The 22,202-nt window shown below is 44.7% G+C and overlaps 2 long non-coding RNA genes across 2 annotated transcripts in view; one reads left to right on the top strand and one right to left on the bottom strand.

Moving 5' to 3' along the window:
- Positions 1-22,202, bottom strand: part of LOC117980384 (uncharacterized) — a 189,945-nt gene that overhangs the window by 149,655 nt on the left and 18,088 nt on the right. The gene's annotated exons all lie outside the window — the stretch shown is intronic.
- Positions 14,974-20,227, top strand: LOC130541545 (uncharacterized). The gene is made up of 3 exons (XR_008955613.1): positions 14,974-15,067; positions 16,447-16,553; positions 18,386-20,227. It is a non-coding gene; the product is annotated as an uncharacterized LOC130541545 (long non-coding RNA).

Below are 22,202 nucleotides of genomic sequence, written 5' to 3'. Positions count from 1 at the left end.
TATCTTTGCCTTTCCCAGAAAGCCCCTCCCAGAGCTGATGCTCATTATATACCTATTGTGTTAAATTGCTTTGTTTAATCTTTGCATTATCTATTTCTGGATGAAAGCAAGGAAGACATGCTAATTATCCTATGTTGCTGGCTTAGGGAACAGAGCCCCTAAAGAACTTTCTCCCTCTTTTAATTCTTCATCCCCTGTTTGCTGCTTTGTGCAAGTCCATAGGTCAAAGGTGGCAGCTGTGATTGATGTTCTGGGTTATGATGTTGCTTTTCATACATTTGTTTGTCTCACACTAAACAGTGAGTCCTTCAAGGAAAACATCAGTGCTTATACATGTCTATGTTCCACTATGTCAGGCTCATGTAGGTGTTCGATAAATGTCCTCTAATTGACTTAAATTATTTGATATGAGTATATCAAATAGCACCAGGTAGCTGCTAATAACCTCAAGTCACTGACAACTGGATGTAGCCAGAGCCTGACTAGACTGATGCTTGCAAGAAGATGTTTCAGAAATTAGAAGGTGGCAGGTTGTCACTACTATTTCAACTTCACTCTTCTAGGTATATTTTATGGATATAAGGTTACATTTAACTTTGCTGCGTATATAAATAGCTCATATTCATTTTTGATCCATAAGTCTTAAACTTCTCAGCTTATAGGATCCTGAGTTTTGATCATTTGGTCATTATGATGAAATCTCTGGCCTCTTGTTAGTGCCAATATTTATTAGTTGAGATTTTAAACACCAGATTAGGAATTAACCCAACCACCATTCATGATTGCTTATTAGGTATTATGACATCTTGGAGTGAGAATGAAGCCCTTTCTTGGCCCTGGAAAGCTCTTCCACTGGACTCTTGCACTGGCTGCTACAACTTTCAGAGAGGCCAGGACTATGTCTTCACACCCCAGAAATTTCTAAATAGATTTTATACTCAGGAAAGAGCAGTCACAAAGCCCATGCACTTAGCTCCACAGGTGAGACTAAGGCATTGTGCCTGGGTCAAAGCAGGAAGTGATGCAATGTTTATAGAGTGAGTGAACAATCTTTTTCCCTCCTGAATGCCTGTGAAAACATTACTATTTGAAAGAAACAATGAAGGTGTTTCACCAAGTGGACAGAACTTTTAAATGACAGGATTTTTTATGGCTTTACGTCATTCATTCAAAGGTATTTATTTGGCACCAACTGTGTGTGCTAAATGCTGTCAATCAAGAAGAGGCAAAAGACCAGAGAGCAAAGCAGTAAGACAAGATATTTATTGGAGTCTTAGGAATCACAATTTGGGAGATACAGACTCAGCTCGAAGCCAAATTATATTCCAAAGAGAGGGAAGGGAGTAGGGGGTTTTTAAGAGAAAATAACAAGAAAGCTAAGGGTGGTTACACAAGCTGTTTTGAAAGGATTATTATTGGTGGACGCAGCTGGCTTAGCACATGAGCCCATAGCTCATTGGTTGTTACTGTTCGGGAGTTGCAGCACTGGTGAAATTCATTTGTTTTCCAGGATGTTGTGGTCATTGTACTTTGGCATACTTCAAAGGTTCAAAGCAAGTTTCTGTTTTGTTTTGCCAGTTTGCAGGACACGCAGGCAATCCTTTTTAGAATGGCCTAACTCCAACTCCATTTTAGAGCTCTGAACCAGAGTGGTACCATTTTGTATATCCCATTTCACAATGCCAAGCAGAGTGCTTTTAGAATACAGAGTGGAAGATGCATAGGTACAGGCACACAGAGGCAAGGGCAGCACAGGCTCAGAGATGGAAAAGTATGGGCATGTTCCAGAACATGAAATAGGAGATTGGCTAGAGCTCAGGGCAAAGTGAATAAAGCTGAGATATGGAAAAAGCCAAATACCATTCCATGTACTCCTTTTAAAAAGCCAGAAAAGATCCCACACCCATTAGAAAGATTCCATTCCCAAATGATTATACTCTTTCAAAATCTCCTCATTGGACCAATATTCTGTATTCTGGGAAATCTGTTCATGGTAAACCTTATTCCTGTAATTCTGGAACAGTGAGGCATTGTTCCCATTGAATCTCCTCCCGCCTTTCCCCATAGTCACCACCCTACACCCTTGGCCCTCCAAAATGAGCAAGGTAGGGATAGGAAAATAGCTTTCCTTTTCTAAATAAGCAGCAACTATGATCCCCAGATTCCTTACAACTCTCAATTGGGTTCCTAAAATACAAGGTTTCCTTCCCCTAAACTAACTCTCTCTCTCTCTCTCTCTCTCTCTCTCTCTGATGCCCTGAACCAGAGGCTTCTATTAGAAATCAAAGCTTTTCCAAATCTTCCTAGGGCCTTCATGTCCCAGAGTGAGGGCCCTAGTTTTCAGCTGTGACTATAAGTTGGTCCCTGTTTCTAGAAGTTCCCCCCAAGACTACAGGTAAACATCGAGGAGCAGAAGGATGTAGGCCAGGAGTGATTAGAATTGGGTTTCAATCCTTACCCTAGCCTGCTGAGTTCTTCCTGAACATAAGCTCTTTATGTGAAAGATATCTGAAGACAGCAGATCCCCGGGGTATTTTACTGAAAAACTGCATCACTATTTCCTGGTCTAAAATATACAGATTGCTAAAATTAGCCCTCTAATAAATGGAGAAGTTCTCCTCTAGTGGTTCAGTGCACTTAAATACATAGTCTCACCAGATCTCTGGGGTAGGGGCTGTTTCCCCCACTTTGTGGATGGGACACTGAGACGTGAAGTTATGAGAGCTGGCCAGGGTCTTAGTGAATGGTGGCAGAGCTGGTCAGGATCCTCGTGTCCTGGATGGTCCACAGAAGGACCTTGTGTTACAGACAGTTCACCTCTGTCACTGGTTCATGGCACAGGATGACCGCTATATGCTCAAGGAGTCAAATCACACATTGGAGTTTCACCTAACAGTGATGGTGCTCACAGTGGGTTTAAGGCAAGTCTTCAAGGACAGTCCACATTAGAGAGAGAGAGGAAAAAAGTACCCAGATAAGTATTCTACAGAGCAGAGCTATGAAAGGTCCCATGAGAAGGCCAAAGTGTGGGACCTGGAAGGAGAGAAAGAGCCCACATTTCATCATATTGGGAGCAAAGAGGCCTCACGGAAGCTCAGAAATCTTGGAGGCAGGACTCAAGGATGAATCTGATTTTTTTTTTTCAAAAAGAATAACAAGAGTGTTTAAGAAAATTTAGTATCAAAAAGTCATTTATCAAAGCATACAAAAACATAAACTGGGGAAAGGACACCTTATTTAATAAATGGTGCTGGGAAAACTTGCTAGCCACATGTAAAACGCGATCCCTATCTCTCACCTTATACAAAAATCAACTCAAGATAGATCAGAGGCTTAAATCTAAGACCTGAAACCATAACAATTCTAGAAGATAATCTAGGAAAAACTATTCTGGACATTGGCAAAGAATTCATGACTAAGACCCCAAAGCAAATGCAAAAAATAAAATAAAATAAACAAAAATAAATAAATGAAACCTAATTAAACTAAAAAGCTTTTGTACAGCAAAAGAAATAATCGTCAGAGTAAACAGACAATCCACAGAATGAGAGAAAATATTTGCCAACTACGCATCCAACAAAGGACTAGTATCCAGAATCTACAAGGAACTCAAATCAGCAAGAAAAAAAACAACTAATAATCCCATCAAAAAGTGGGCAGATGACAAGAACAGACATTTCTCAAAAGAGGATATACAAATAGCCAACAAACATGAAAAAAATGCTCAAAATCACTAATCATCAGGAAAATGCAAATTAAAACTACAATGACATACCACCTTACTTTTACAAGAATGGCCATTAATAAAATGTCAAGAAACAATAGATGTTGGCATGGATGTGGTAAAAAGGAAATGATTATACACTGCTGGTGGGAATGTAAATTAGTACAACCTCTATGGAAAACAGTATGGAGATTGGTTAAAGAATTTAAAGTAGATCTACCATTCAATCCAGCAATCCCACTGCTGGGTATCTACCCAAAGGAAAAGAAGTCAGTATATCAAAAAGACACTTGCATGTGTGTGTTTAATGCAGCACAATTCACAATTGCAAAGATATGGAACCAACCTAAGCACCCATCGACCAATGAGTGGATTAAAAAAATGTGGTTTATATACAACATGTAATACTACTCAGCCACAAAAAAAATAATGCCTTTTGCAGCAACTTAGATGGAGCTGGAGGCCCTTATGTTAAGTGAAATCACTCAGGAATGGAAAATTAAATACTGTGTGTCTTCATTTATAAGTGAGAACTAAGCTATGGGTATGCAAAGGCAAACAGAGTGATATAATGGACTACGGAGACTTAGGGGGAAGTTGGGGGTGAGGAATAAAAAACTGTATATTGGGTACAATGTAAACTGCTTGGGTGAAGGGTGCACCAAAATCTGATTTCACTGCTAAACAATTCATTTATGTAACCAAAAACCACTTGTACCCTAAAAGTTATTGAAATAAAAGAAATTCATAATCCTGCTTCCCATTACAACAGAAGGTCCATTCTAGATCGGTCCATGCTCACCACTGGAATGCAGACATGTTTGGGCTAGAGAGCTGGAGGTAGGTCACCAGGGTCCATTTGCCCAAGAGATATGGGAACTTGCTGGGACAGCATCAGGCACAATGTGCTGGATCAGTGACAAAGCCAAGGTGGTCAGAATGATGAGTCTGTCGCCATATCTGTCTCTTGGATTTGAAGCCCAGCCCAGCCTTCCATGGGTTCCTATCTAAGTGGCAAAGAGTAACTTTACTAAAATCACATGTCCATGGTTCTGCAGAGAACTGAAGAACCTGAATTTTATTCAGTGGGCAATGGGATGTCATGGAAAAATTCCTAGCAACAGAGAGGGAGGACCCAAGGGCTGACTCTTGACTGCAGAGAATACAAAGAGATTGTGACACCCTGAGGCTTCCCACAGATGCAGTGGCACATCAAGACCCCAAGGACCCATGTGCGTGGTGGAGGACATCAGTGCCTGGCAGGTGGCTCATGTACGGGCATCACCCAGCCTGACAGGTGCCTGAGGCCAGTGCAGATTCCATGGGAGGGGAACTTGTCTGTCATGAGATTTTTTTTTTGTGAGGCCAAAAGGACTCCCAGGAATTTCTGGGGCCAGAATCTTGTGATAACAGGTGGAGGTGAGAGATAACCAAATGCAGTCTGGTCCTGTAAAAAGTGGCCACGTTTTAAACTCCACACAAGAGTAGCCCACAGAAACGCAGCTTACATAGCTGTGTTCATTTTTGTGTACCTGTTCCAGTCTTCATTCACTTGCACACATAACAATCATGGTGTATACTTTTCTGTAATTTGCTTTTTAAATGTATCACTATATTACAAATCAGGGATGAAGAGACATGGGAGAAGGATTTCCATGCAGATGAAATGATATTACTTTAGAGCACTGGTTCTTACCAGAGTATGATTTTTGTCCCCCAGGGGTTGGACCTTTGGTAATGTCTACAGATATTTTTAGTTGTTATGACTGGGGACAGGGTGATACTACTGGAGAGAAGTCGAGATGCTACTAAACATCCTGCAATACACAAAACGGTGCCCTCAACAAAAAAGTATCTGGCTCAACATGTCAATCATGCCAAGGCTGAGAAACTCTGTTCTAAGTACAGAGATCAGAAAGTATGATTACAGGAGTAATTATAAGTAGCCTGATTTGACTTGAATGTAAGATACATGTAGGGAACTCAGAGAAGGAAAACCAGGAAATTCATCTGGGGCAAAATCCAAAGAACCTGAATTTTATTCAGTGAGCAATGATATGTCATGGAAAAATTCCTAGCAACAGAGAGGGAGAACCCAAAGGCTGACTCTTGAGGTCTTTGGCTTGAGTGACTGACTAATTCACAGCACAAAGGATCAGCTTTAGGGAGAAACACATTGGAAAGTGAACATTGTGAGCATTCCTGGGCACAGGGCACCAGGCAGAATTGCTCCGAAGGCAGTGGAGAATGTGAGCTGGAACCCAGGAGAGAGCTCCTGCCTGGTGCAGGAGATGACACTGAAGCCGCCCTAGTGGATATTATTGGGATGCACCTGGAATGTATAGAGGGGGAATTGGAGGACACTGAGAGAAGGACCCTTCGAAGGCAGGAGGGAAAGAGTGGTGACAGAACAGAGAAAGAAGCTGGCAACAGTAGTGTCACAGAAGCAAGAGCTCACCCCTTGCTCCCAAGGGAACTGAGGAGGGGGAGAGGCAGGTCAAAAGCTGCAAGACGGCAAAGAGAATGAGGAGGAGGTAAGCTGGGGGAAGCTCACCCCTGCCTTCAACAGGAAGAGCCAGGATTTGAACTCAGGTCTGCTGGCCCCAGGCCCAGGGGTCTCCCCATTGGCTGCCTCTCTCTGTATTAGGACCATGCAGACCCACAGATGAGCCTCTTATTTGGACACAGGGGCTAGCAGGAGTTGCACCATCACAGACACAGAATGACGACTAACAGTTACCAGAACAGAAAGAGTTTAGGGTCACATGGAAGCTTTCTTCTTTCTTCCAACATGAGCTGCAGGCCCTCTGGGGACTGCAGTGACTGCTTCTGCAGCAAAGTCTTTAAGTTAAACAAATAAATACTGCTTACCTCCTCCCGTGAAGCTCTCAGTGGTGAGCTGAGCCAGGCAGGCAGCGTATCCTGGCCAGGGGATTACTAGGATCCTGATTTCATGAGATGCAGATGGCAAATAAACCTCAGAAGAGATGCTCCACCATTCTAATAATTAGAGAAATGCAACTTGAAACAAGCACAAGATGTTATCTTTCCCTAGCAGTCTGACAAAAATCAAACAGCTTGTCCATAGCTTGCCACAGCAGGGGTGGGTGTGTGGAAGGGATTTGTATGCATTGCCAGTGGAAGGTTAATAGTGGGGGGTATGATCTTTTCGTAGGGCACCACCTATCAAAAATGAATATGCATTTTGCTCTGATGATGCCACTCTCAGGCACCTATTCTTGAGAATGTTTACTGCAACTTGTAAAGGCAAAAACTTGGACACAAACTGAACGTTCATCTGTGAAGCATGAGTAAACTATACTGTGGTATATCCACACTGTAGGGTGTAGCTGTTAAGAGTAATGAGGCAGATCCCCAGGTTAATACGGTCAAAAAATTTAAAAGTCCAGGATTTATTCTGAAGTGAGAAAAGCAAGTTGAAGTAGTGAGGCAATGTGCATAGTATGATTCATTATTGTTTATATATGAATGTATAATATGCACCCCTAGAGAGAGTAGCAGAAAGACACACACCAGTCAGTTGATAGTGGTTACTCCTTGAGAAAAGGACCGGGGAGGGAAGAAAAGGAGTGAGGCTTTTAGCTTTATACAGTGATGTGCCAGGTGTATTTTCACAAGGAGGCCATGTTTTTTGTGGGATTTAATGCCTGGAAGGTGGCTTTGCAACTGTCAGAAAAATCCCAGTTTGCTCATCTTACCCAAGGCTGCTGGCTCAGGTCTGGGAACCATGGCAACCTAGGGCACAAAGACTCCATAAAGGAGCATTGTAGAACTGCTCCCTGGGCACAGTTGTCAACCCCATTACTGTCACTGATGTAATAAGAGCAGGCCAACCTTTGGCAATTTAGAGCTGTTCCCAGCTACCTGGGCACAGGTGTTCTTGCTTCTCTCATCTGTCTGAAACTGCTGTCTCTCCCCGCATCTGCCTATCCGGTGAAGGAAGAGAGGCAGCTGCAGGAGCTGCTGTTCTGGAGGCAGACAGGAAGCTGGTGAGGGAGCTAGGGAACTCCTGAGGCCTGCCTCTTCCTGTAGGAAGCAGCACTAAGATAGAGATTTGGGACCAAGGGCACCATCTGCACTCTCACCCATTTCCTTTAGGGCTGTCTGCCTCATTCTCAGAGGTCCAGTCTGGCCCTGGGACTGACAAAGTCAGGGGCATTCCAGAGTCTGAGCCTTGAAACTAAGGTTCACTGCTTTGGGTTCCGTCCAGCATAGCTTCAGACTCATGCTGAGAAAACATAACCAACAATTACTGACTGCTTACTCTGGCCTGGCACTGTTCTGAGTTCCTGCTGCTCAGAGTGTGGGCTGTGGACCAGCAGCAGCAGCACCCGGGGACTTGTTAGACATGCAGCATCTCAGACCCCAACTGCTGAATCAGAAGCTGCATTTTAACAAGACCCAGGTAATTTGTATGACACGAAAGCTTGAGAAGCACTGTTCTTCATACTTAGATCTATTAACTCAGTTAATCCTTTAACAATCTTCTCAGCTGAGTCCTTTTATTATCATCCGCACTTCCTATACAAAAAAAACCTGAGTCATAGAGAAGTCAGGTAACTTGTCTTAGGCCACACAGCTAGTAATTTTGATAGGTAGAATTCAAACCTAAAAAAACTGCCTCTGGAGCCTGCATAGTTAGCCACTATGATGCTGACCTTGTAAACAGCATGGAGAACAGCTTCTTTATCCATCCAAATGGCAGAGGGCTTAGGACACTAGTGAGGAATAAAGTCAACTTCACCAAGATTGACCTGATGAATACCATGTCTTTCAAAAGCATAGAAATGGAGACCATAGTAGTGGTTGTCAGGGACTAGGGACAGAGTTGGGTGGGGTTGGATTATGGTGGTGATCAAACTCACTGCATCTTGATTGTATCATCATTGATATTCTGGTTGTGATATTTCACTATGGTTTTGCAAGATGTTATCATGGGGGAAGCTAGGTAAAGTGTGTAGAGGATATCTCTGTATTATTTTTTACAACTGCATGTGAATCTCAAAAAGAGTTTAATTTGAAAAACAAAAGCCTCCACAGCTGAAAATTCCAGCTTAGAACCCCACTAGATGAGCCAATTTTTATGTATGCACAATTAAAGGCCCAAGGAATGAGTGGAGGCATCCAATATCAAGTGCAGCTATATAGCAAAACCATTTGTGCTTCAACACTGTTATGGTTTGCCTCTGTGTCCCCACCCAAATCACATGTTGAACTGTAATTCCCGAAGGTGGGTGAGACACCTGGTGGGAGGTGATTGAATCATGGGGGCAGATTTCCCTCTTGCTGTTCTTGTGATAATGAGTGAGTTCTTATGCTATCTGGCTGTTTAAAAGCATGTAGCACTTCCCCTTTACTTTCTCTCTCTCCTGCTGCTATGTGAAGATGTGCTTGCTTCCTCTTCACCTTCCACCATGATTGTAAGTTTCCTGAGGCTTCCCCAGGCATGCTTCCTGTACAACCTGCAGAACTGTGAGCCAATTAAACCTCTTTTCTTTATAAATCACCCAGTCTCAGGTAGTTATTTACAGCAGTGTGAGAACAGACTACTACAAGAAAATTGGTACCAGAAAGGGGGCATTGCTATAAAGATACCTGAAAATGTCAAAGCAACTTTGGAACTGGATAATGAGCAAAGGTTGGAAGACTTTGGAGGGCTCAGAAGAAGACAGGAAGATGAGGAAAGGTTCGGAATTTCCTAGAGACTTGTTGAATGGTTTTGACCAAAATGCTGATAGTGATATGGACAAAGATGGCCAGGCTGATTAGATCTCAGATGAAGATGAGGAACTTATTAGGAACTGGAGTAAAGGTCCCTCTTGCTATGCTTTAGCAAAGAGATTGGCAGCATTGTGCCCCTGCTTTAGAGATCTGTGAAACTTTGAACTTTGAGAGATGATTTATGGTATCTGGTGGAAGAAATTTCTAAGCAGAAAAGCATTCAAGATGTGGCCTGACTGCTTCTAAAAGCCTACACTCATTTTCATAACAAAGAAATGACCTAAAACTAGAATTTATATTTAAAAGGGAAGCAGAGCATAAAAGTTTGGAAAATTCGCAGACCGACCATGTTGTAGAAAAGAAAAACCCATTTTATGGGAGAAAAACTCAAGGGAGCAGAATGTTAATAGCCAAGACAATAGGGAAAATGCCTTCAGGGCATTTCAGAGACCTTAGCAGCAGCCCCTCCCATCACGGGCCTAGAGGCATAAGAGGGAAAAAATGGTTTTGTGGGCCAGACCCAGGGCCCCACTGCTCTGTGCAGCCTCAAGACATGGTGCCCTGTGTCCCAGACACTCCAGCTCCAGCCATGACTAAAAGAGGCCAAGTATAACTCAGACTGTTGCTTGAGAGGGTGTAAGCCCCAAGCCTTGGCAGTTTCTATGGAGTATTGGTCCTGCAGGTATGCAGAAGGCAAGAGCTGAGGTTTGAAATCTAGCCTCCACCTAGACTTCAAAGGATTTATGGGAATACCTGATGTCTAGGCAGAAGTCTGCTGCAGGGTAGAGCCCTCATGGAGAACCTCTGCTGGGGCAGTGCAGAGGAGACATGTGGGGTTGGAGCCCCCACAGACAATCCCCACTAGGGCACTGCATAGTGGAGCTGTGAGAAGAGGGCCATAATCCTCCAGACCCCAGAATGGTAGACCCACCAATAGCTTGCACCATGAGCCTGGAAAGGCTGCAGGCACTCAATGCCAGCACATGAAAGCAATTGAGAGGGCTATACCCTGCAGTGCCATAGGGATGGAGATGCCCAAGGCCTTGGGAGCCCACCCTTAGCATCAGTGTGCCCTGGATGTGAGACACGAAGTCAAAGGAGATTTTTCTGGGGCTTTAAAATTTAATGACTGCCTTGCTGGGTTTCAGACTTGCACAGAGCCTGTAGCTCCTTTGTTTTGACTAATTTCTCCCTTTTGGAATGGGAGCATTAACCCTATGCCTATACCTCCATTGTATCTTGGAAGTAATTAACTTGTTTTTCATTTTACAGGCTTATAGGCAGAAGGGACTTGCCTTGTCTCAGATTAAACTTTGGACCTGAACTTTTGAGTTAATGAGTTAAGACTTTGTGGGATTGCTGGGAAGGCATGACTGTTTTGAAATGTGAGAAGGACATGAGATTTTGGAGTGGCCAGGAGCACAATGATATGGTTTGGCTCTGTGTCCCCACCTAAATCTCATGTCTAATTATAATTCCCAATGTTGGGGGAGGGACCTGGTGGGAGTGGATTAGATTATAGGGGCAGATTTCCCCTTTGCTATTCTCATGATAGTGAGTGAGTTCTCCATTTAAATTACGAGTTTTTGTAAAAGATCAGAAGGGTCTACAGTAAAGAGAGGAAGTCCCTGGAGGTCAGTTCATCGGGCTAATGCATTTCTTCCAGTTGGCTGTCACCCACAGCAACCTGCTCATGGCAAATGCAGGCTGGCAAGTGCTGCTGACACTCCTGCCCAGGGAATTTAGACTAGATACACACAGTCAGCAGCTCTTTATTCAGAGCCCAGTAGGGCCTGTCATGCTAGAGGGAACTCTGCAAAATGAGGATCAAGAGAACTTACTTGGGACTCCCATCTCCCAGTCACTTTGAACAGCAGTCTGTAACCGACAGTTCCCCTTCTGATCACTGCCAAAAGCAACGTTACTCTCTGTATACACAAAGAGCAAGGGATAACTGTTGGTTTCCTTTATTCCATAGCTCATGTCCTGGTTATGACTGCCATGTGCCATAAAAATATGCAAGAGTTTGCATTTCACAAACATTTGACTTTCATAAGTCTTCATTTCCCACAGAAAGCCCTGTTCTACAGCATTCTGAGAAACATCTTTCACCAAACCAGGGTCTCACCTTTGTCTCTGCAGTAGAAGAGTAAACTGAGAAGAAAACTTTGTGTATTTGGATGTTGGCTCTAAACTCTATCTGGCCCTGGTCTCCTGCTATGTATGATTTAGTTCTGCTTGGAACTGAATCATGGTAGAACTAAATTACAGGGTTGGTCAATAGAAGAAAAGTGGCTGGTCTCAGCATCACCTTTGCAACACTCACCCTCTGAGAAGAGTACCCAATATTGTGAGTGCCCATTCAGATGCCCATTGAGGAGAGGTTATGCTGGGTGCTCCCAGAGGGTGGAGGGGCAGGCAAGCTGCTCACCCTGAGATGGAGGATATACTTGTTTCCTAGGGCTGCCATAACAAAGTATCACTAACTGGGTGGCTTCAGACAGCATATTATTGTTTCACTATTTAAAAGGCAAGAAGTTCAAGATCAAGGTGTCTGCAGGGCCTTGGTCCCTCAGAAACATGTGGGGCATTCTTCCTGGCCTCCTCCCAGCTTCCAGTGGTTTGCTGGCAGTGGCAGTCCCAGGCGTTCCTTGGCTTGCAGATGGATACCTCCCGTCTCTGCCTTTATTATCACATGGCCTTCTCCCTGCATATCTCTTCTACTCTTCTGATAAGGAAACCAGAATTGGGGGCCTACCATACTCCAGGATGACCTCATCTTAATTTAACTAATTACATTTGCAATTACCCCATTTCCAAATAAGGTCACATTCTGAGGTACTAGGAGTTAGAATTTCAACATGTCTATTTTGGAGGGGATACAATACCACCCATAACAGAGAGGGGGACAGTCCCCAGAACAGGGAGAAGATGGTGTCTCAGGGGTTCCATAATCAGCAAGGTCCAGTGTCCTGGGAGGATGGCAGAAAGTTAGCAGACCTCCAAAGCAGGAACCAGGACCCAGGACCCAGGGATCTCAGCTCTTGCAATAGTCTGGTGCCCAATCTGGGTGTAAAAATAGCAAAGCTGCCCTAGCCAGACTGTGTCAGATTGGACAAGTAGCACATCAGGATGGCCAGTGTGAGGTGGGGACCAGAACACCTTCCCCAGTGTGCTGGCCAATGTGGTCCTGAGAACTTTCACAATCCAGGATAGCGGGGGATCGGAGAAGGAGTCCCAAGAGGGACAAAAATCAAACCCCTAGTCTTGAAGCCGAGCTTATTTTAAAAATTAATGTAAACAGAGAGTTCTTAAACCCAACTAATGTGATGACTGCAAATTTATAGCTATTCTAAACATATTCCTTCACCTATAGTCACACTCCTTTCCCATGCACTGCACAAGGACCAGCCCTCAGGATAAGAAAGACATGAGTCAACGTGGCAAACGGGGTCAAAATTGACAGAAAGAGGGCAATCATGCATGTCAGCGGGGAATAATGATGAACCTGGAGAAACCAGTATTGCTCCAGACCCCCCTCCCAAATCCTTGCAGAAAAGAATATTAATAAAATAAAATTCCAAAATCTGATCCCAGAGCAATAATAGAACACCCATGCCAAACTTCACAGCCGTGGGGAGGATGCATGTAGCTGAGCAATCTGTGGATAGCATTTCTCGGCTGAAATTCTTGAAAGCTTGTAGTGCTCAGGCCAAAAGGCTCTGGAAACCAAGTCCTGTGGAAAATGCAAACTTTATGAATCACACATGTGGCCACAAAGCCAGCCCTGCAGCTCTGAGTGAAAAGATTTGCACAGAAATCTGTCCCCACACTGAAGACCACCAGGGCTGATGTAGAGCGTACTATGGGCCCTGAGAGGATAGGAAACTCACTCAGCCCTTTGGGGACTTTCTTGGCAAACTCTGGAAGATACAATCCAGTGGAGCTCTGGGCTGGAATTAGACGCGATAGACAAAAGGACCACTTCTCACTGTCTGAGTGGTCTGCCTGGAGAAGAAGCCTCCAGGGGGAGAAATGAATCCTTTTCTAGCTACTTAACTTTTTGTTCCTCCATTTTCTCATCCTTGAGACAGGGAGCACAGAAGAGCACTTATCTCATGGGGTCCTTGTGAGAGTGAAATGAGTTAATACACAGGAAGCACTTAGAAAGCGCCTGGCCCCTCAGAACAGCCAATGTAAGTTCTCACCTGCAGCAAGCACTCTTAGCAAAGCCGGAGTTTTGGAATCTTCCCCTGAAGTTGCATCTCTTCCAGCACTCCCCCTCAATTTTCATTTTTGCTTTATAGATCTCGGATTCCCTTCCCGCTTTGTCTCCCAACAACCTATTCACAATCTGGAGTGCTTCCCGCTTAATGTCATAGGACCTAAGGACAGGAAAGGCCCTGCTAGGTCCCCCAGCTTCCGCCTCTGCCCCAAGGCACAGCTCTGTTCACACTGACTCCGACAGATGGATGTCGTTTCAATACAGGAAATATTTATTGAGCATCCACTCTGGGCCAAGCCTTATGCTCAGCACTGCTAGGAATACACACAGGAGTGGGGCAGGCCGAGTTCTCGCAGTCTATGTGGAAGAACTGGAAACTCCAGCAGCAGCTGATGCTGCAGGCCACAGGCAGACTTTCTTCTTCTCTGGGAAACCCCAGTTTCTGCTCTTACGGCCTCTGACTGATTGGACAAGGCCCACCCAGATCATGAAAGGTAATCTCCTTTATGTAAAGTCAACTGACTGCAGATGTTAATCACATCTAGATTTGTGTTTGATTAAATAACTGGGTAGTGTAGCACAGCCAAGTTGATACATAAAATCAACCATCACCACAGACTCGTTTGTCCTTGCCCTGCCCACTTTATGTCCAGTGTTTCTTCCTGAGCTGTAGGTCTGTAACCTATAACAACTTTAGGCCCACCATGAGATGCAGAGAAAACAGCTTTCTGTGGAATTCTTCACCAGCTCCCCCACTTACATAAGTTTGAATCCCCTAAAGAAATCTTTCATTCCATTTCACTCATAATGGTTCTCCTTCCCTGACTGAACCCCAACTGATACAAACCCTATGTCCCAGAATCGTCTGGCCTTATAGAATATTGGAATCGACTCCTGAGCCCTTAGCTACGGCTGGTTGCGAGACCATACCTTGCAAGACTGGGGGCTCTCCAACAGGCTACAGTTGCAATTTTAAACCAGCAACCAATACATGATGCCATTTTTTCCATTGCCGTAATACATGGGCCCAGAAATCCAGGCTTCTTGCACTATTGTACCTAGTAACCCGTACTCACAATTTTGGGTACTCCTTTTCCCTAGACGGTTGCCCATGTTTGTCTCTCCTGCTGAAAATGTCACAATTGGGTCCCACTGGTGGCTGTTACATAAGCAGGCTGTGGCTCTCTGGCTGCCACTGCCACTAAGAAACAGGGGCTCTATATGGCAGGTCCCAGGTTAGCCCTGCCGCTACCCTCACCACCATCCAAAGCTTCCCAGCCCCAGAGAGAACAACATTCCCTATGAGAACCCTGAGTATATGCTTGCCCTGTGGCTGTGTCTGGCTATACAATTCCTGGAACAACTCAGTCCTGGAGGTTGGATCCCATAAGGAAATACCCGCTGTCAATGAGATATTCCTTCTCTGGCCACCCATCATGGACATGGCCTACTGATTTTGCTCTCACTGCTTTCAGCTCCTTTATCTTCCAAAGGAAGCTTATGGGGAGTGGAGATTGGTCTGTCTTATGGGAAAGTCTTCTCCCTCCCTCTGACTCTTTGTACCTCAACTAGCCTGCAGTCTCCTCCTCCTCTAGAGAAAATATGCAGAACTGGTACACTCCTCATCTCTATCACTGTCTTGAGGTTATAATTGATATCTATGGCTTCCTTCTTCTACTAACCAATCTGTGCTTCCCCATGCTTAGTCAGGACTTCAGCAGACTGGGGTCTTTACCTGGTAGAGTGACCAAAACCTTAATTCCTGAAGGCTCTGAGTCCTCAATTACCCTGCCTATATTTTGGTTACTGTAGTTTTCCATTAACTTTTACTAGTGGGTATGGAAGTGACCTACAGAATCTCCTTGGTTCCAGAAATAGTCTCTCTTGCCCCATTATATAGCTGCAATCCAATCACCCCATGGTAATCAGGATCAATCACTCCAGCCAGTAGAGTAACTTCTTAATCTGCCTTTTGATTCAGTGGCCTTGTCCTGGTCTGTTTATGCAGTTATAACAAGATACCTGAAACTGAGTAATTTATAAAGAACAGAAATTTATTTCTCACAGTTCTGGAGGCTGGAAAGTCCAAGATCAGGGTGCCAGCATCTTGTGTGGGCCTTCTTGCTATGTCTTCCCATGGAAGGTGGAAGGGCAAGAGAGGATGAACGCTGTGTTCTCACATGGCAGAAGAGTAGAAGAGCGTGAACCCACCACAAAAGCCCTTTTATGATGGTGTTAATCTACTCATTAAGGTGGAGGCCTCATGACCTAAACACCTTGCATTAGGCCCTACTTCCCAACACTGTTGCATTGGAGATGAAATTTCTGATACATGAATTTTGAAGACACATTCAGACTATCACAGTCCTTAAGCCCAAAATGACCAGATCCTTCTTTCAGTTTAATGAAATCATAGTTGTAGCTCCTGTGTAAAGCTAAAATTCTGTGCATAGATTACTAGACATAATAGTAAGAGATGTAACTCTATTTATATCCCTTGATTCCCAGACCCTTGTATTCTGGCTATGGGGAAATAACGCCATATTATGGTCTCTGACTCAAAGCATATACTATGTCCTTTAAGACAGAACCCAATCCTTTCAGGGTGTTTAATCCCAAATGGTGCTCCAACTGAGTCTTCTGTAAGTGACTGCACCTTTCATTTAGCCCAGCCACTTCCAGTTAATGGGGTATATAGTGAGACCTGTTAATTCCATGGGAATTAATCCATTGCACCACTTTCTTTGCTGAGAAGTGGGTTCTTGAATCAGAAGCAACACTATGGAGAATGTCATAATGGTGGATAGGCATTTTGTGAATCCATGGATGGTGGTGCTGGCAGAAGCACTATGTGCAAAGAAGGTAAGTCGATTTCTAGAATACATATCTATTCTCACGGTGACAAATCTCTGCCTCCTTCATAATAGAAAAGGTCCATTGTAATCAATCTGCCACCAGGTGACTGTCTACTCACCCCCAGGGAATGGTGTCATATCAGGGGCTCAGTGTTTAGTCTCTGCTGTAGATAGGTTAGGCACGCAGCTATAGTATTCGTACAGCCTTTATAAGGGGAAGTCCACCCTGTTAAGCCCCTGCATAGCCTCCATCCCTGCCAACTTGGCTTCTTTGTTCATGGTCCCATTGAGCAAGCACTAGGGTGGCTGAGGGAAGAGGCTGACAGCTTCTGAGCATGTTATTTTGTCTGATTATTAATCTCTTCTACAGTAATGATGCCCTTTGGGCATTCACACAGGACTCAAATATCTTCACCGTTTGTGCCCATTATGAGAGAGATCCATCCATATATATCTTCCCCAGACTTTATTATCACTAATCTTCCAATCCTGCGCCTTCCAAGTTCCTGTCTATCCAGCCAAACCATTAGCAACTACCTATAAATCTATGTAGATCCATACTTCTATCTTTCATTTCACACTAGTGGACAAGCAAATGCACTCCTCAAAGTTCTGCCCATAGGGTCCAATGAGGACAAAGAAACCACACAGCAATTTTCAAACAGAAAAAAAGTTTAATATGAAGAATTATTAATAAAAGAGCAGAATTAACTCTGGTAAGAGTTAAAGAATATAAGAACAGCAGATATAGGTAGCAGCCACTACCCCTAGGGCTGAGATTGATGCCCAGAGAAGAGCCTCTTCCTCCCACTAGGGCTGGGATTAAGATCTTGGAGAGGGGATAGCCATGGCCTACTGGATGAGAAAAAACTAATGAAGGCAGATGACTTGCTGGTAGGACTTGCTGGGAATCTGCCTACTAGGGTGTCAGGGGAAGGTGTCCACACATGCCATGCCTAGGAACTCACTGTACAGTCACCTGAGGGAGTCCTGGGGGAAACCACTCACAAGGATGAGTGTGGCATTCCACTGGAAGGTTGCCAGAGGACATGGTTGAGAGGGAGGGGGCTGTGAGTCACTGGGCACTATAGGAGCTCAAAAAGCCCCATCTGCAGGAGCAAGGCATTGGGAAAAGGAGTTCACTGCATGAGCCTAGCACAGCAGAAACTACATGCTCTCAGGACCTAAGCCTGGAGAAAGCATGCTCTGTAGGAGCCTGGTGGACCAGGCTCATGGGAACCAGGAAGGGGAAACCCCTTCTCTCTCTAGTGTCCCTCCAATGCTCTTTGTCAATAAGGGAAAAATATTTACAAAGCCCACCTCCATTATCAACAAGCAGGAAAATAAGGGTAGATTTGGAGCTGAAAGGCAATATATTGATAACTGGCATGGATGTAGGGGTGTCTGGAAGTGGCGCCAGAGAGGAAGGCAGGGAGTAGGCCAACATATGTATATTATTCTGTGAATAAACTGAGCAAACAAAGCTCTTGATCAATAAATAGGCCTAAAGCAATCAGGAAGCAAAAAATGAGCTCCTCTGCCTATGCCCCCCATTCCACCCACCACACACACACATACACACGCACAAAGATGACAGGCTCAATCCAAAGATGGGGACTGGATGTTCTCAGTTCTGTTTGACTCTAAGCAAACCACCGTTAAAAAACAAACCTTGTGGTCCTGACATTGAAATGAGCACCTTCTCCCATTTCCCTGGAACCTGGCCAGGGCTGAGCTAACAGTAGGTGCTTAATAACAGTCAGTTGCTTTGAAAGAAAGAGGTTTTTTTGGTGTTTTTTTTTTAGTTCCACTCCATCAGTGACTGCACTTTTTGTTCAGGGTCATCCCTTGTCCTGGAGTCATCCTTCTCCAAGGCAGCACCCTCCTGATGAACCCGGCTGGTTCCTGGGAACTCACTGTGTCTGGAGGCTCTCTCCCACCCCATGTGAAGGAAGCATCATCTTCAATCAATGTTGCCACACTTCTGACCTCTTGAATGCTGGCAATGTCCATCCATTCTCATGACTAAGTGAGCTTGGAGTGTACCAGTCAAGGAAAGGGGAGGAGAAAAGAGAAACTACACTTTGAGTAGCAATTGTCTACAATGTGTGGCTTAGAGAATCAAGCTGACACAGGCCAGAGAATACAGGCCTCAGCAAGGACTATGAGGTTGGACAAGGCTTCACAGAATTTCTGGCACTGGAGCTGGGCCTCCTGACAGCTTTCTCTCCAAGCAATTATGGGCCACCTAAAGAAATGAGACTGCAGGAAATATAAGAATATTTTTGAAAAATATGAATGATCATAAGAAAAGGGCGAACTATGAGAATGGCCTCTGACGATGGCTGGCAGGAGAAGCGGGTGGATGTAGGAAAGGCTGCATTAATTCACTGTCTTTCTACAAGTGCTTAGGGAGCCATGGTTTTCAGCTTCTTAGCCAAGAGCCTGGCATTTTGCTGCATGGGTGCTGTGCTTAATCCAGGGTATGTCCATTCCAAGGTCTCTGATGGGTACACACATAGTCCTCTTTGCATCCTGTATACCCATGATCATCCTAACCCCAAAGCCACCCCCTACTACCCAGGACACATAGTCAAAGAAACCCTGCATGTGCATCTTCAATGCCTGTATTCCCTCACTCATTCAAACCACTCTGTGCAGCCCGAGCCCAGCCCTTCCTGGCTTTAGAGCCTTAGCCTGTGCTGTTGTGTTGCCTGGGATTCCTTTCCCTCCACCCTTTGTACACTGGCTCCTCCTAACCCTTCTGGTCTAAGTGTAAAGGCACTACCCCAGAGAAGTCTTCCCTGACTACCCCATCTGAGTCACTGGCCACTCTCACCAAAGCACCCTGTCTGCCATTTGTTACTCCTTCTTCAACTGTGGTTCACCTGTTCGTATTCCTTCTCCCCAGCCGGCATACAGTCACCACCAAGTCAGGTACCCAAAATAGTACCTGAGATGGATTAGACACTCAGTCAACCCTTGATGAAGAAAACAATAAAGCCTTATAGACTCATGTCCCCCTCATGAGGGGTGCCCTAGCCAACTGACACCAAGTCGATCATTTACACCATTTTTTTTCAATTTGTGTTATTAACCACAGAACTCTTTTCCACCCTAAAATAATCTTATCCCACAAGACCCCATACCTAGTGATTTCTGTGGATGCTGTTGCCAAACACCTCAGGGCAAGGGCCAGGCACAGGACAGGGTTCCCGCTATTGTCTCTACTCCATCTTCCCATAAATTGGTTAGCTGGGACCTCCTCACTGAGTCGCATGGCTCCAACAAGAATCCAAAGCTGGCAACAGGAAGTCTGCAGGGCCCTCCCAGAGGGAAGCTGGGAAGTTAAGGCTGCAGGCTCCAAGCCCTTGATCCTGGGAGAGAACTAAGGAACTGGTACCATAACCGGTGTCCAGGCTGCTGGTTTGCCCCAGTTCTGGGCAGCCACAGGCCCCCAGGGGCATAATGACCAGCTAGTGCCTTGTCTTCTCCTGCCTCTTCCATGCTTTTACTGTGATTCTTATCCACAGGCACCAGAAGAAGGGGCCTTTCTAAGCACTGTTTACATTCTTGTCATTTTGCCTGTGTTTAGACTTACAAAAAAAATGCATCTTAATCATTTACAAGCAATCATAGGCCCTCATGGATTTCAAGTAAACTTTCCTATAAACCAGTCAACTTCAGAGTCTCTGTTCCCTCTAGGATCATAAACCCTCAGAGCTGGTAGGCCCTTAAGCTAGAGAAACTGAGGCCTTGGGGTTAGGGACCTGCCCAGGCTCACATGGCACTTAGTGCTACAGCTGGGCTGGAGCGCAGGTCTCCTGCTTCCACAGCTTGTGATTTCCATTTCATGAAAAGAAAAATCAGAGCCCATCAGCACAATGTTTCTGAGGGCATGTGGTTCCAGTTTTTAAGAGAACAAACTGATCTGAGGTTTCAAAATATTAATGTACTTAAGGTTTGGAGTAGGAATGTACATTAAGTGCACATTCTTGGTAGTCAGCCAGGCTCCATCGTCAGGCAGGCTGGCTGCCTGATAGGAGTGCCCGGGGACTTGGGGTGCTGAAAGCATCTGCTGCACAACTCCAAGGCCCAGGACCCGAAACTGTCAAGACTTCAGCATGGCTCCAGGTAAAAGTGCCAGACCCCAGAGGCAGCCCAAGAGCAGGTCCTGGGAGAGAATGACAAAGACCTGCCCTCTCCAGCCAGTGCTGAGGATTTTCATTCAAACTCTGCACTAATTTGGGGGTTGAGGCTACCTACACTTCATAAGACTCTCAGTGGACCCCAGAATGAATCTCCCTGTTGAGGCCTCTCATCGCAGGCCACACAGGCCTGAGCTCAGAGAGGAAGAGTCTAGTGCAAAGCCAGAAGACATCAGGAGGCCCTATGCCCCTAGGACCACCACCTTCCTCTCTCTACCACCACAGGCCCCAAGCAGGAAATGAAACAAAGATCCTTCTAAAGCTCAGTGGTGGAATTTCCAAGCAGTGCTCCCAGAGAAGAGGCCTAAACTCCAAGGAGTCATACTACAAAGAAAGCTAGGGCCCCAGGGATTCCCGCCGCAGGGCCTGTTCTGCAGAGAGCATTGGACTGGCACTGGCTTGGGATGGTGTGGAAGGCCCAAAGGCTGGCTTAAGAGCCTCAGGAAAACAGAAAGTGACCCCTTCCCTGCCATGAGCACAATGCAAAGACTTCATGTGTCCCTGTGTCCCAGAACCCAGGAGGCCTCCTCTGCACATGCCCTGGCTCTGTCCTCCCGGAGGCTGGGGGCTGAGGGTGGGTAGAGCACTGAGGACTGCTCTACCCTAATGAGGACTGCTCATTAGGACCCTAGGCCCTAATGATCTCCCCAGATTACAGAGATTTGGGGACAAGATGTTTTTAGAGCAAAGTCACTGATAACATCCCCAAGCTCTGGTTGTGCCATGGCCCCATGCATGACTGTGCTGTGCTTGAGGGAAGGGAGGACACAGCTCCTGTCCCTGGGATTCTTACAGAACAAATGGAGAAGGATAATAAAAATAAGTCTAAATATAATGTGGTGCCCTGGATTGGATCAAGGAACAGAACAGGACACTAGTAGAAAAACCTAGTAAAATCCAAATAAAATCTAGAATTTAGTTAATATAAAGTACCAGTGTTGGCTTCTGAGATTTTTTAAGTTTCCTTGAAACTCATTTATTTGTTTATTTCTAGTTTTATTGAGGTACAGTATAATTGACAAATAAAAACCATATGTATTTTTGGTGCAGAACATGACGTGTTGATATAAGTACACATTGCGAAATGATTACCACAATTGACCTAATTAACATATCCATCATCTCATATAATTACCTTTTTGTGTGATGAGAACATTTTTCACTCTCTAAGCAAAGAGCGTACAATATAGTATACAATATATTGTATATCATATAATATTTCAAGTATACAATATAGTATTATCAGCTATAGTTACCATGATCTCTAGAACCTATTCATCCTGTATAATTGAAACTTTATGCCCTTAGATCAACATCTTCCCATTTCCCCTACTCCCTAGTCACGGGCAAACACCATTCTACTGCTGATTCTATGAGTTCAACTTTTTTAGATTCCACTTTTCAGTGAGATGATGTAGTGTTTGTCTTTCTGTGCCTGGCATATTTCA

This window comes from Pan paniscus, chromosome 4, assembly GCF_029289425.2.
Source record: "Pan paniscus chromosome 4, NHGRI_mPanPan1-v2.0_pri, whole genome shotgun sequence".
In the NCBI taxonomy this organism is placed as follows: Eukaryota; Metazoa; Chordata; class Mammalia; order Primates; family Hominidae; genus Pan; species Pan paniscus.
Note: the sequence above shows the minus strand (reverse complement) of the source record. Positions and strands in the feature narration are given on the sequence as shown.